The following is a 13,841-nucleotide window of genomic DNA, read 5'->3' on the forward strand; positions in this document are numbered from 1 at the left end:
CTCACTCTGTCGCCCAGACTGGAGTGCAGTGGCCACTCCCGGCCACCCAGCCTCGACCTGCTGGGCTCCGGCGATCCTTCCATCTCAGCCTTCCGAGTAGCCGGAATTACAGGCATGCGCTACCACGCCCGGCTGAGTTTTTGATTTATTGTAGAGATGAGGTCTCGCTGCCCAGGCGGATCTCGAACCTGCGGGCTCAGGCAATCCACTCACCTCAGCCTCCCAAAGGCGCGGGATTACAGGCTGAGCCACCGAGCCTGGCTGAGAGTCTGTTTCTTAATGAGGATGCTATTGGTATTTTGGATGGGACAGCTCTTTGTGGTACGTGGCAGGATGTGTAGCATCCCTGCATTGTTCATACCCCTTTTGCATTGTAGTCCACCCAAATGGCTCCAGGGGTGATCCTTAAATGGACTGAGTACTCCCAGTTGAGAACAATAATATTAACAATATTATTGTTAATATTCGTTGACATTCATTAAGCACTCATTGTGTGCTAGGCACTGAACTGTGGGCTTAATATGTATTCTTATTTGATGTTCGCAGTTCTACTTTATGGTTCTGCTATTTATATTTTGCAGAAGTATAAAAATATATTTATATTTTCCACTATGTATATTTATGTTTCTCATAACTGAGGTTATGGGAATTTAGATAATTTGTCTAAGGTCACCCGTGCCAAAACCTGGGACCCAGCCTAATTTTGAAGCTCTTTCTTAACCACCATGTTTTGCTGCACTTTGAGTTTGCCTTTTCCATGACCCTTTTCTGTCTCTGCTTGCACAACTGTAGAACATATGACTTTTCTGAAGTTTTGTCTTAAAAACAAAGTCATTAATCTTAGGAACTCTGAGGTGAGGCTGTGTCAGTAACAGGAAAAGCAGTGTCAATCTCTCTGCCTGGAACGTTCATGGATGGTTTTTTTGTTCTTTTTTTTGAGTTGGAGTCTCACTCTGTTGCCCAGACTGGAGTGCACTGGCCACTCCCGGCCACTGCAGCCTCGACCTGTTGGGCTCTGGCGATCCTTCCGCCTCAGCCTTCCAAGTAGCTGGAACTACAGGCATGCGCTACCACACCTGGCTAATTTTTTTGATTTATTGTAGAGATGAGGTCTCGCCAAGTTGCCCAGGTGGGTCTTGAACCCGCGGGCTCAGGCAATCCACTCACCTCGGCCTCCCAAAGTGCTGGGATTACAGGCTGAGCCATTGAGCCTGGCCATGGATGATTTTAATCCAGCTTTTAAACTTTTTCTTATTAACTTTATATTTGCCAGTCTGCTCAGCTATATTGAGGCAGGCTCATGATTTGGCTTTCCTAATTCTCCTCTAATGCCTCATTTCTTCTAAGGCCTGCTTACTCAATTTATAAGTATATTTTTGGATTATAAAGGTATTTTTTCCTCATCATACTATTTTGAGTCAAACAAGAAATGCTTAGTCAGCTTGTAGCCTTTCACAGTATTGAAGCCCTCAGTTGAGGCATTCAAGTTTTTTTCTATCAAGCGTATATACTAAGTAGAAATCCTACTGTTGAGAATGACAGTTTTTAAAATAGCCTTTTGTGATGATAGCCTGAGTATGTTTCTTCCCCAGAATTTCTTGTTAAGCTCTGACGTGATTGTGTGTGTGAGAGACCATTAACTCTGTGTACTCTGAGATAACAGCTGAAGTATGACTCATATACAGAGCCTGTTATCTAGCAGGAAAGTGCTTCAGTCTTCCCATTCCTGCCTGGCCAGGCACGTCTCTTGCACATTGCAGTCCAGCTGTGACCATATACATTCTAGAGTCTGGCTACATGGAAGTAGACAGGAATTCTTCTGAGAATCTTACGCTATTCAAGTCAAGGAGGCCCCATTGCCCCTGCTAGGCTACCATCCTGGTCCTTTCAGAGTTCTTTCGATAATGTGGGTGCCACAGGTCTTGCAGCGATGAAGGAGTAATGGATGGAGTGGAAGCACACATGGAATGAGAGTCTTTAAATTCTTCTCCTTATGTAGGATTCCTCACTCCCCTCAACTTGTCTTGATTCATCTGTAGTTACAGACAGAAATTCTTTGTCTTTTTTCCTATAAATCCAGACTAGGGAACGAGGGAGTGGTTCTTACTTTCTCTTTGCTGGCATATTATGTTAGTCTCTCTCAACAATAAAGTGGAACTAAAATCTTTTAATTTCTAAGCTGCCTCATTTACTGAGCACACCTTCAAATAGGTGTGAGTGTCATATAACAGTGTATGGTTTGGTGAGTTGATGATAGTTTATGGCTGTGTTGATGAGTTGATTATGTCAACAGTTTTCTGCCTTTTTTTTTCCTGCCTTAAGATAAATACTTTCAAGGGCAACCCCCTCGGGTCCCCTCCCATTGTGGGACCTTTTCTATTCTCTCAATAAATCCTGCTTTCAAAAAAAAAAAAGAATCTTCTTGATTATTCTTTCATGTGCCACACTTTAGTCACATACAGATCAAAGTGTAGTACTTGATTTTTGGTCAGTGATATTGAGACGTATCAGAGCAATGATACACTTTGTAAAATTATTAAGATAAAGTTGATCATTAAGCGTAACTTAGCCTAATCAATGAATAGAGTTTTAAAGAAAACATGTATGAGTTGTTTGAGATTTAAAAATGTGTATCTCAATCAGCTTTAGTTCTAATTTCCTTAAATTCACTCTTTGCTAACTAAACATGGAGTAGTTTTCAGCTGCATCAGAATTTCTGCTTGCTTTTCTCTTTCTGGTCTTCCTTCAATCCTACATCAACCAATCCCTCACAAGTTCTGAGGAACTTAAAAGTGGTTATAATGTAATAGTTTTTCCTTATGCCTGCAAAAAGATCAAACTATCATTATTATTATTATTTTTATTTTTTGGGGGGAAAAGCAGGATTTACTGAGAGGACAGAAAAGCTCCCACAGTGGGCAGGGATCCGAAGGGGTTGCCCCAAACTATTATTTTAATATTTTTCTGTGTATGTGTCTGTGAATATTCTAAACTAGGACAACTCTTATGAGATTGCCTTTATTCAAATTGTCTGTATAGCAACTATAAACAGCTATTAGCTATTAGGTTCCTATAGCCTAACTGCTCTGTTCTTCACTTAAATCATTTGTTTGTTCCTTTGAATATACTGGAGTTTCTTCTTTCATAAATGGATTGGTTGGGTGATGGTCAGAAGTTACATTCAGAAACCTTCCTAAGGTGATGCATTAAAGGCTGATCTCACAGGAAAGAAAATACTCTTTACTTGGAAGGCAAGTGACAAAGATAGAGTGCTAAACCTCCCCCCTCCTTCTCCTGCCCAAGCTGACCTTCTGCGGCCCCTTGGTGCCTCTTGTTTTCTTATTTTTATAGAAAATCAATATCCCTTCTGACACAAACAATAGCTCAGAAGCAAGAATAAATGGGAGAAAGCTGAGATCTCTGTCCATCACCTCTCACTTTAACTCCCCCAAACTCTTTAATTAGGAGTGTGCTTTGCTCCAGGTGTTTGTGACAGTGAAATTGCTAAATGAGGACCATGTTAACCAAAGATTGGGTGATCAATAACACTCTATAGCAGTAGCTTGTTGGATCAATAGCATTCATTATTTCATGGTTAAGGTAAGTAGCCTCCTTTGCAAGTGGAGGCCATTAATCAGCGGTTGCTGAAGCTGTGGAAAAGAATATATGTGATAGGTGTGGGATATTCCCTTTCTGTTCTGTAAATAGGGTTGCTGGCCAAGACTATATTTACCATTGTTGCAGTTGGTAGTGTTGCACTTGAGCGTACTGAATAGCTAGCACAGACTACTTATATAGATTTACTCAAAGTTCTGCCAGTGTATCCTTAGGAACAACTGAAAAGACAGCTTGGGAGGGAGATATGATGCTATTGTATTGAAGGTCTGTCTCTTGAAAGAAATATGTCTCTTAAGAGTCTACCTCTTGAAAGAAGGGCTAGGGTTATTTTGTGTTTCTCCAAAGGAAGGAACTAGGACTCAGGGACAGAAGTACAGAGCATTAAAATGTAGCCTCGGTCTAAAATGTACTATCTAAAAATTAAGACTGTGTAAAAATGAAGTGAATTGCCAGGTAGTGAGTTCTAGATCACTGGAGGGATTCAAGCATGGGCTTGATGTTCACTTACTGAATTTCCATAGAATTGAGAAGGTTGGACTGAAAGATTTCTCAAGTCCCGTGTGATACTGAGATTCTGGAATTCTTTTCAGTCAAAACCTATCTCCCACCATTGTAACTTCTTATTTTTAAAAGGCATCTGATAAGTAGCCTCAACGGCCTGAGAGCATAGTGCATTGCAAACTCCCATCACCAGAAGTTAGGACTTCGAGTTAGCCTATTGCCATGATCCTCTCAAAATACTGATTGAACTGCATGGAAGAGTGAACTGGCAACCCCCGTTAGCAGTGCTGAACCTGCCTTGATGGTAGATGGCAAGACTCTGCATCCTTTTCTACACTGAGTACTTGGTTCAGAAATGCTGGGTCCATTTCAGTCAGAAAATTGGGCAGCTGCAGTTTGAGATGGAGTATTGCTCTGTCCTTCACTTCCCAAACAGTATCTTTTGGTTTTCTTTGGAGGCTGTAATGACCAAGGTACACATGGATAGGGAAGCTTTGTGTGTTCTGTATGCATTTGTATTTGGGGGGAGAAGGCAGTTACTGGTATTGAGTCCTGGAAAGTATAGTCTCCAGGAATGAAGGTTCCTGTTGATATGGTTTAGAAGAGAAGAGATCCCTCTGTAGTGCATTCTGGAGCGTGAAGGGCAGTGTACATCCCTGTGTACTGTACACTCCTGTAATGGGGTCAGAATAGAGGAGTTAGGGGAAGATCCTAGCTCCTCTCAGCAGAGCTATGTGAGACAGAAGCCTACTGGTGACACCTGGTAATTGGGTGGGGGCTCTGCTATCCTCTTAGCCAGTTGTAGATCTGGGAAGAGCATGCTATCCATACCCGTGGGAATAGAGAATGGGACCGAGGGTAATCTGTGCACCATTTCTGTTGGCACAAGAGGTCTTTGAATGAATTCTGCAGAATAAGGCAAAGAAAACATTCTGGAAGTTCAGAGGAAGAACTGATCTTTGAATATGATTGCCAGTAGGAACCAGAAAAACACTTTAGAAACTCTTCATCAGGATACTGGAAGATATAATTTTGAAATTATATGCAGTAGGTCATAGGAGAGAAAGAAAACCCAGTAGTCTCAGCACTTTGGGAGGTTGAGGTGAGAGGATTATCTGAGCCCATGGTTCGAGACCAGCCTGGGCAACTTGGTGAGACCTCATCTCTACAATAAATCTTAAAATTAGCTGAGCATGGTAGCATGTTGTTCCAGCTACTTGGAAGGCTGAGGTAGAAGGATCACCTGAGCCCAGCAGGTTGATGCTGTGATGGCCATGAGCGTGCCATGCACTCCAGCCTGGGTGACAGTAAGACTCCGACCTCCCTCCCCCCAAAAAAGAAAACTGTAGTTTGGGAGAAAGAATTGTAGGAAAATTTAAAAATATATTTGCAATATAAAAATGAAGGACCATTCACTCTGTAGAAAACTGAGTTAATGATATGGAAAACTTTTGAAGCCCTCAAAAAATACAGAGGGAGGAGATAAGAAATCAGAGAAAAATCTGATCTGGATGTCAGAGAATAGAGGCCCAGGATGTATGTGAATATTCCTAAGGAAGAAACCAAAATGTTGGAAAAGAAGAATAATTTAACAGATACAACTGAAGAGAAAAGTGTTCCTCAGGTGAAAAATCAAGCGTAGAGGTTAAAAGGGAAAACTAATGAAAAGAGGCCTCTCTACCTAGACATATTCTGGCAATGTGTTTGCATTCTGCATTGGTGGTGGAGCAGGTATAGAGAAAAGTCTTAAAAGGGATGAGAATATGTCTGACATTCATCCCTACAGTCCTAAATATGAGTAGCCACATTTACCTATGGAGTTCTGAGTGAAAAAAGGTTGTTCTCCCACCCATCCTGAATTTTATGTATAGTAAAGATACATTTCATATGGAAAGGCAGCAGAAATACATTCTCAGATGTGCAGGCCTCAAAATATAAGCCTTTAAAAATTTACTCTGAAGAGATGTTTCATCTACCTGAAGATGAATCACTATTAGCTCCAAGCAGAGGTAAGTCTTAGGAGGATAGATGGACTTCTCAGAGGCTTAGCCCTCAGCTCAAAGGAAGAGTCTTGCAGACAATCCTCTCTGTAGAATACACCTGATTGTACTAGTCATCCTAAGAGCCTGTCAAACTGGAGAGCGTGACACCATCTGAGTGCAACTGAAAACAGACTCATCTTCTCATTAGTTATAGGAACAATTTTGGAACTGATGTGAGAGATTTCTCTGAATAACCTCTCCCTCAGTCATGTTTACTACTAGAGTCAGAAGTCTGTTTACATATGACTATAAATGTTTTACCTCTACCAAGGAAACAGGCAGGAAAATGAGATTGTAAGGAAAATGAGATTGTCTTTGGGCAGTGGATCCAGAAGTAACATTTCCCCCCATTTTTCTGAATTCTAAAACAAATTTTATTTTTTGTTTAATGCATTATTATTTAATGAAGAAACTGAAATATCCTTAATTTTTAGAATGACATAAGCCATAAATTTTATCCTACTTGTTTAAAAATATAAATTAGATTCAGATACACTTACTAAGCTACTTACTTAATAAGACCTTAAATGGGGGAGAGACAGTCCCAGGTGAGAACTTATAATACCAACTTTTGATTATGAGTGATAAACTAATTCTGTACCTCTTTATTTTAATTGAGACAGATATAAACTACTCTTTCAATTCTAAACTTAACAGTTGTCTGTGGTTAGGAATATAAAAGAATTAGCAACCTCCAAGTTCAGAGGGCAAACTGATTTTCTTTCTCACAATTGTGGAAATTCCAAGAAGCAGGACTAGAAAGAGGGAATTATTTTCATAAAAGAGTTCATAAAGACTCGATTTTATTGCTGGAGAAAAAAATTACCCTAAAACTTAGTAACTGTAAACAACAAATATCTTACAGTTTCTGAGTTGGGAATCTGAGAGAGACTTAGCTGGGTGGTTGTGGTTCAGAAGCTTCTGAGAATGGAGTTAGGCTGTTGGCAGGGGACAATAATTCTCTCAAGGTTCGGCTGGGCCCGAAGGATCTGCCTCCAAGCTAACTCTCATGGTTGGCAGATCTCATTTCTTCATAAAGCTATTGGCCTGAGAGTCTCAGCTTCTTTTCATGTAGATCCCTCCACAGGCCTGTCATTGTCCTCAAGACATGGTAATTGGCTTCCCTTTGAGTGATCTGAGAGATGGGGAGAGAGGAAGACAGCCCAAGATGGAAGCCATAGTCTTTTATAACCTCATCTGAGAAGTGACCTCCCATTTCTTCTGCCTTATGCGATTGGTTAACAGACTGACCTGGTGCAGTGTTGGAAGGCTACACCTGGGTGTGAGGTCATAGGAAGTTGGGTCACTGGGAATCATCTTGGAGTCTGGTTTCCATAGATGGCTACTAGCCCTCTGAAATTTTTTCCTAGCCTGGTATGACGCTAAAGTTAGGAATAGTATTCTCGGACCCTGATGGTTCCCCAGAACTTAGTAGGAGAATATTTTGACTTTGATTTCAAAAGAAGGACATTCTGGAACTGAAAGGGCACATGAGATGTGTTTTATGCAAGTGTGCCAAAGGTGAATGTTCGTTTTTCAAATTCAAGTCGAGCCGTGGCATTAAGGGGGAGAGCCTCTTTCCAAAGTGAGTTTATAATTAGCTTTCTTAGTGTTCAGCCTGTATGATGTATTATTAGCTGATAAAGGGTGGTAGTCAAAGCACAGCTAGAGTTTCAGCTGTGTCTGAAAGATTTAAGTAACAAAACGTAAAGGAACACTCCTTCCCTAGCTCAGTTAATCTGTTTGCATCTTCAGGAGAATGAAAATGAGAAGTTTCGAAATTCAGAGGTATCTTATGAAGAGAGAAACTTTTAGTAACTGTGGTGCATCTACTTGGGTCATCCATGTTTCAGGGGCCATTCTGTAAGTGCATGGACTTTAGACATACATTGCTCTGGTTCCAGTGCTTGCTTGCTGTTTGATGTTAGGCAAGTTCTTACCCTCTCCAAGCCCCCTCCATCATCTGTAACATGAGGTTGACATATTTACCTTGTAGAATTTTGGGGTAGAATAAATGTAATAATGAATATAGAGTGCTCAGTATATTCATTATCTGGCATGTAGTAGATTTCAATAAATGATGTTATTGGTATCACGAATAGCAGCCTTCTATATTAATGCATTTCCTAATAAACCCAGGCAAGTACCAGGCCCCTTCCTGGATACTTGAACATCTTGTCTGAAAGCAGTGTCACCCTCTCTTTTCTAGTGAAACCCAGTGCAGGAAAATACTGGATCTCATAGGCCACATTTTGTTCAATCCATAGAATAGAGATTGCCGCTTTAAAGAGAGGAAGGTTATCAGTGAGGAACTTAATACTGTTGACCTCTAAAATAACATTTAGACATATATAGGAATCTGCCCCCTGGAAGTAGCTTTCTGTACTTTGATCCTTTGAATTTGGATATTACTTTAGAGTTCACAGAGTTGGCTTGCATGCCTCATACCTTCACATCCTCAGAGTAGTCCATACACATTTTAGGTGTGGAGACCTAGGACTAACGAGGGGAGTGACATGCCACAAAGGCCATGGAGGGCAGACAACAGAGGTGAGTCTAGAACGAATGCATTCCATTTATGTCACATTGACTGAATGTATGTTATGTGCTTTGCTAGGCATTGGGACATTGAGATGAGCAAGATGTTTCCTTTCCTGCCTGGATCACTTTCTTCATAGTTACAGGATCTTCTTTCTGCCTGGCTTAGCCAGGAAAGGGTGACCCTTGCAAGTCTTGAGTGGTTTCAGTTCTACCAGTTTGCCTGATGGTCCAGCTGCCTTCTGATGGTTCCTCGATCTGGAGGCTTCAGACTGTTTGAGGCCCTGGCCCAGCCCTGGCCAGGAAATGCTGTTATTGCTTTTGTAGGATGTGGACCTCTGCCCTCAAAGGTTGGTGCTATCCAGCTAACATGCACAGGCTTCTCTCCTCTGAAGTGTTTTCCCTAAATGAGATGCCCTGCCTCCTTCCAGCTTCTTGCTCTGGTCATCACTCTAGATCAGTGTTCTCAACTTAGGCACTGCTTGCATTTTGGGCCAGTTAATTCTTTGTGTAGGACTGTCCTGTACATTGTTGGGTGTTCAGTAACCTCCCTGACTTCTGCCCACTGAATGCCAGTAGGTCACCAACTCCTCCAACCTGCTTCAAGTCATGACTACCAAACATGCATCCAAATAATGCCAGATGACGCCAGGGATGGGGGTGCAAAATTGCCTCCAGTTGAGAATCTTAGTTCTAGATATTTCTGGTACTAGGATTGGGTTTTTACTTCACTGACTCTACTTTTTCCAATAAGTATGAGTTTCAAACTTAGAGTACTTAATAAAACCAAAATATTGATCTCTTCTATAGCATAGAAATACTGTCGTTTTAAAACTGAGGGTTTTTGCTGATTTGAAAACAATTCCCCTTTCATTTCTCTTCAAAAAAGCAAACAGTTCATTTTCAGAACTTGGAAAGAGGAACAATTGAGATGAAAGCATTTTCAAGTTGATACCAAAGTCTACAGCGTTTAGCTAACAGTGAACAAGCGGTATCATAGGGTCTTATGAGGCTTGGTTCCGTGATCATACTCTTGTCTTGAAGTGGATGCCATGCCCATCACCTGGCTTACCTGGAGTACCTCTGATGACAGGATGCTCTGGTGGAAAGATTAGGTAGATAGATGTGTGAGAAAGCAAAATGTGACTTGCAGACTCTGCCGATGAGTGTAGGTGTGAACTGTAACTTCTTTCAACTCTTTTTATGTATTTGACATTTTTCATAATAAGATGATGGAAGGAAAAACCTTCGGAACTGCTAGGTAAATTGACTCTACTCTTTTCTTGTTTCGGTTGAATGGGGCTTGGTTGCTTTTCTAGCAATGTTATATTAATTAGGTAATACAGTTGGTCCAAAATCCAGCCTTTAATTTTGTCTTATTTAAAGTGGTGGTTATGCTGCTGAATAAAGTATGGGAACATTTTTTTTTTTAGTGAAAGGTTTTGTAGAGAAGTGTGGACATTTTCTGGCCTCTAAAATGGAGTACTTTCCTCAGTGCACTAAGGTTAAATTCCAGGGTTGCCTCACCCCTTATTAACTGCAGAATATTCTTTATTGGGAAGCATTCTTCTCTCTACCTCTTTATACCCTTATCCCATAGCCTTGGCTAATGTTCTGTATACAATGCGTGCATGTCAGTTGTGATTGGCATATTATTTCTTTGTTATTTTTAGTGCTAGTTATAGCACCGTGTCTGGTATATGATGAATACTGACAAATGTTTACTAATGAATGAGTGAAAATTTAGGAGAATGAGGAGGGGTGTCAATATTCTCTTTCCTTTTTTTCCTGTTAGAGACTTCGTTTTCTCCCAATTTGGGACTGGATTTTTTGAATGATGTGTACGTTATTTATAAGGTTAATATATTTATACTCTTCTAAAATATTTTAGAAATATCCTAGGAAGATTTTTGTATACAAACTACTTCTAGACTAGAATTGTGTAAATCTTATAAGAACAAAACAACTTCCGAGGCAGAGATAGGAGGCACAGAGGCCTCTGGGAGCTGCTGTAATTCAGGAGACTAGATCTCATTACCTGTTCTCTTTGTGAGCTTTGTCTTGATATTTTACCTGAAGATTAATAAAGGCTGGGATTCTGCCTTCCTGTCTAAGCTTCAGAGGACCACAAGTGGAATGGGTGGAGATACTAGAGGTAAAATTACAGATTTTGTTTCTTTTTCTTTTTTTAAAAATAAAAATGAGGAACAGAGCTTTTCCCCTCTTGCCTAATAAAAAGACTTGTAATAAAAAAGTTACAAAAAAATTTGAACCTGACATCTTTTATCTTTCAGATTTTGTGACCTACAAAAAAATGCTAAAAGAAAATTTTATTTATTGAAAGGAACTTGTTTTTAACAGACTACTAAATTAAATTTTATAGTTGACTGAATCATGATTAAAATCCAACAGATCTGATTTTTTAAAAAAAATTATAACCTCTGAGCCAAAGTGAGTGAGTGCTGCAGGGCTGGAAAACTTGGGCCTGTAACTTGGAAGGGGAAACCTTTGCTTCTACTTTGTAGCTGGCACAACAGTATCATAGTGTTTATGTGCAGGCCTGAAGCACCCACTGCTTTCCTCTTCAGCAAATTTGTTAACAATTTGTTTTTTTAAAGAGATGGGCTCTTGCTCTGTCACCCAGTCTGCAGTACAGTGGTATGATCATAGCTTACTGCAGTCTTGAACTCTTGGGCTCAAAGCATTCTCCGGCCTTGGCCTCCTGATTAGCTGGAAGAGTTGGTTTCGCCCTATGTTGCCCAAGCCAGTGTTGAATTCCTGGACTCAAGTAGTCCTCCTACCTTAACTTCCTGAGTAGCTGAGAGAGCTAGGGTCTCATTGTGTTACCCGGGCTGGGGCCAGTCTCAAATGCCTGGGTTCAAGTGATTCTCCTGCCTCAGCCTCCCACAACACCCCAGTGTTGTGGGATTATAGGTATGAGCCACCATGCCTGGCCTTGCTAACAGTTTTTTACATGTGATTGCATTTTAACAATGTAGGTTATTCTGAGAGGATAAATAGAATTAGCAAATACCATCAGATGATGCATTCATTTCCAGATACAGATGGAATGTTAACCCTTTTATGTAACAAGGGTTCTATAGACATAAGTTTTTTTTAAATGAAGAAAATACCTATATCCCTTGATCATAGTCTTAAAAAGTCCTGGTGAGAGTTCCATGACATCATTGTCACTAACTACATATAACTATAGTTATATAATTAATTAAGTTATATAGTTATGTAGTTAACTATGTTGTATAGTTAACTATAAGTTATATAGTTATACAGTTAACTATATGTAGGAAACTTCTTTAGACAAGTTAAAGTTTTTCCAAGAACACTGATTCTCCTGAAATGATGTTGGCAATAGGAAGTGTACAATGACAGGCCACCAGCATCTTTCTAGATCTAGCAGATATACTTGAACTTGCCCCTTTCATTTAGAATATGAGGAGATAATGGAATTCATACAAAAAAGGACAGAGGAAGCACTGTACCTTGTAGTGCTTACAGGTGGCCAGAAATGAATGGGGGAAAAGAACTGATAGCCTTTGTGATGAATCATCTTTTACTTTTTTAAATGGAAATATTCAAACAGAGGGGACCGTAAACATTGCAGAGTACACCTTGTAATACTTGTGGAACAGAGATCAGCAAACTTTCTCTGCAAAGTTTCATTTCAGGGCTTGTGGGCTCTGTGTTTTCTGTTGCAACTACTCAACTTTGCAGTTGTAGTACAAAAGGAGCCATCGAAAATACATAAATAAATGAGTGCAGCTGTGTCCCAAAAAAACTTTATTTACCTACACTGAAGTATGAATTTAATATTTCCTGTGTCAAAAAATACCCACCTTTTGTCATTTCCCTCCAGTGATTCAAAACTGTAAAAACCATCTCTAGCTCCTGTGTCATATAAAAACAGGTGATAGGCCATTACTTGCTGACCCTTAAATCTCAGGAGTGATTCTGCTGACCAGTACAGCACATAACATGGTGGTGGGGTAGAACCTGTCTTGTGGCCTAATGTGCTTTGTATCTCCCCTTTGTATCAGGAGAAGCTTAAATATATACAATTTGCTTTATCCTTGAGGCAAGATGCGAATAATAAAGACGTGACATGAGTAGTAAGACTTGTTTAGTTAAACCACTATGTTCTTCAGAAGTTGCTAAAAATACAAAAACAACACTATTAAGTTTAGCAGACATAATTTCTTAAACTTAGGAAGAATGTCGTACTTGGTGAGGATGTCTTCTCTGATTTAACGGCAGAGCTCTTTGAAGATGCTAAATCCATCAGAATCTAGCAGTATAGTTTTGTGAGACATTTCTTACAATGACCCCCTGAGAATGTTATAAGTACGTAAAAATAGAATGAGAGAACGTATAAAGAAATAGGGTATGCTTTATTGACTATCTGCAACAGATCTCTTGCCTCTATTATTCACAGAGAAGCTTAGGTGAGGAAAGCATTGCAACTTAACTGGCATTTTTAGATTTTGTGTTGGCAAGATGTTTGGAAATGTTGCAAAATACAAAATATTCCCAGAGTTTTGATCCAGGAGTGTAGATTGGGGTTTTGCCAAGCTGCTTTCTTCTACAGCAGAGTGAAAATGCTTCTTCCTTGCTTTGGTTTCTGAGCAGGTGAGAAGAAAAATTAACTGGCTTGGAAAGTACTACTTAGAATATTAGCTAATATTGTAAAGGACTGAGAAATTTTTCTTGAACCAGAGAAATCAAATTTGGAAGAAAAGCAGCATCAGTTGTGAGCAAGAGCTCAGAACATGAAGCTGAGGGGACAGAAATCCATGAGGCAAACGTTTTATTTCAGTGAGTTCAAGTTGATTTGTTTAGGTATTTTTATTTTTAACTTTAGTTTCCTTTTTTCACAATGAGTTTTGTGAATCTGCTTGATACGAAGAAAGATAAATTTAGAAAATATAATTTGTCTTTTATTTTTCTGTTCATGGATTTTTGCTGCTTTGTAAATGAGGGAAAAGCTTGAGAGATACTGAATGTTGAAGTTGGATAGTTTTACTTGAAACTGATAGTTGGGGAATATTTAAAAATAAAATTGATTGGTGAGTTTGTAAATTTGTGTCATTTGACATACCAAACCAAGTTGAGATTTCTTCTGTGAGT

General features: G+C 39.7%; 1 protein-coding gene across 3 annotated transcripts in view; it reads left to right on the forward strand.

Annotated features, from left to right (window-relative positions):
- The window catches only part of GPATCH2L (G-patch domain containing 2 like), a 46,140-nt gene that overhangs the window by 2,910 nt on the left and 29,389 nt on the right, over positions 1-13,841 (forward strand). The window lies entirely within an intron of this gene.

Source organism: Carlito syrichta, unplaced genomic scaffold (assembly GCF_000164805.1).
Source record: "Carlito syrichta isolate Samal-C Ts95f unplaced genomic scaffold, Tarsius_syrichta-2.0.1 Scaffold303228, whole genome shotgun sequence".
NCBI classification, from domain to species: domain Eukaryota; kingdom Metazoa; phylum Chordata; class Mammalia; order Primates; family Tarsiidae; genus Carlito; species Carlito syrichta.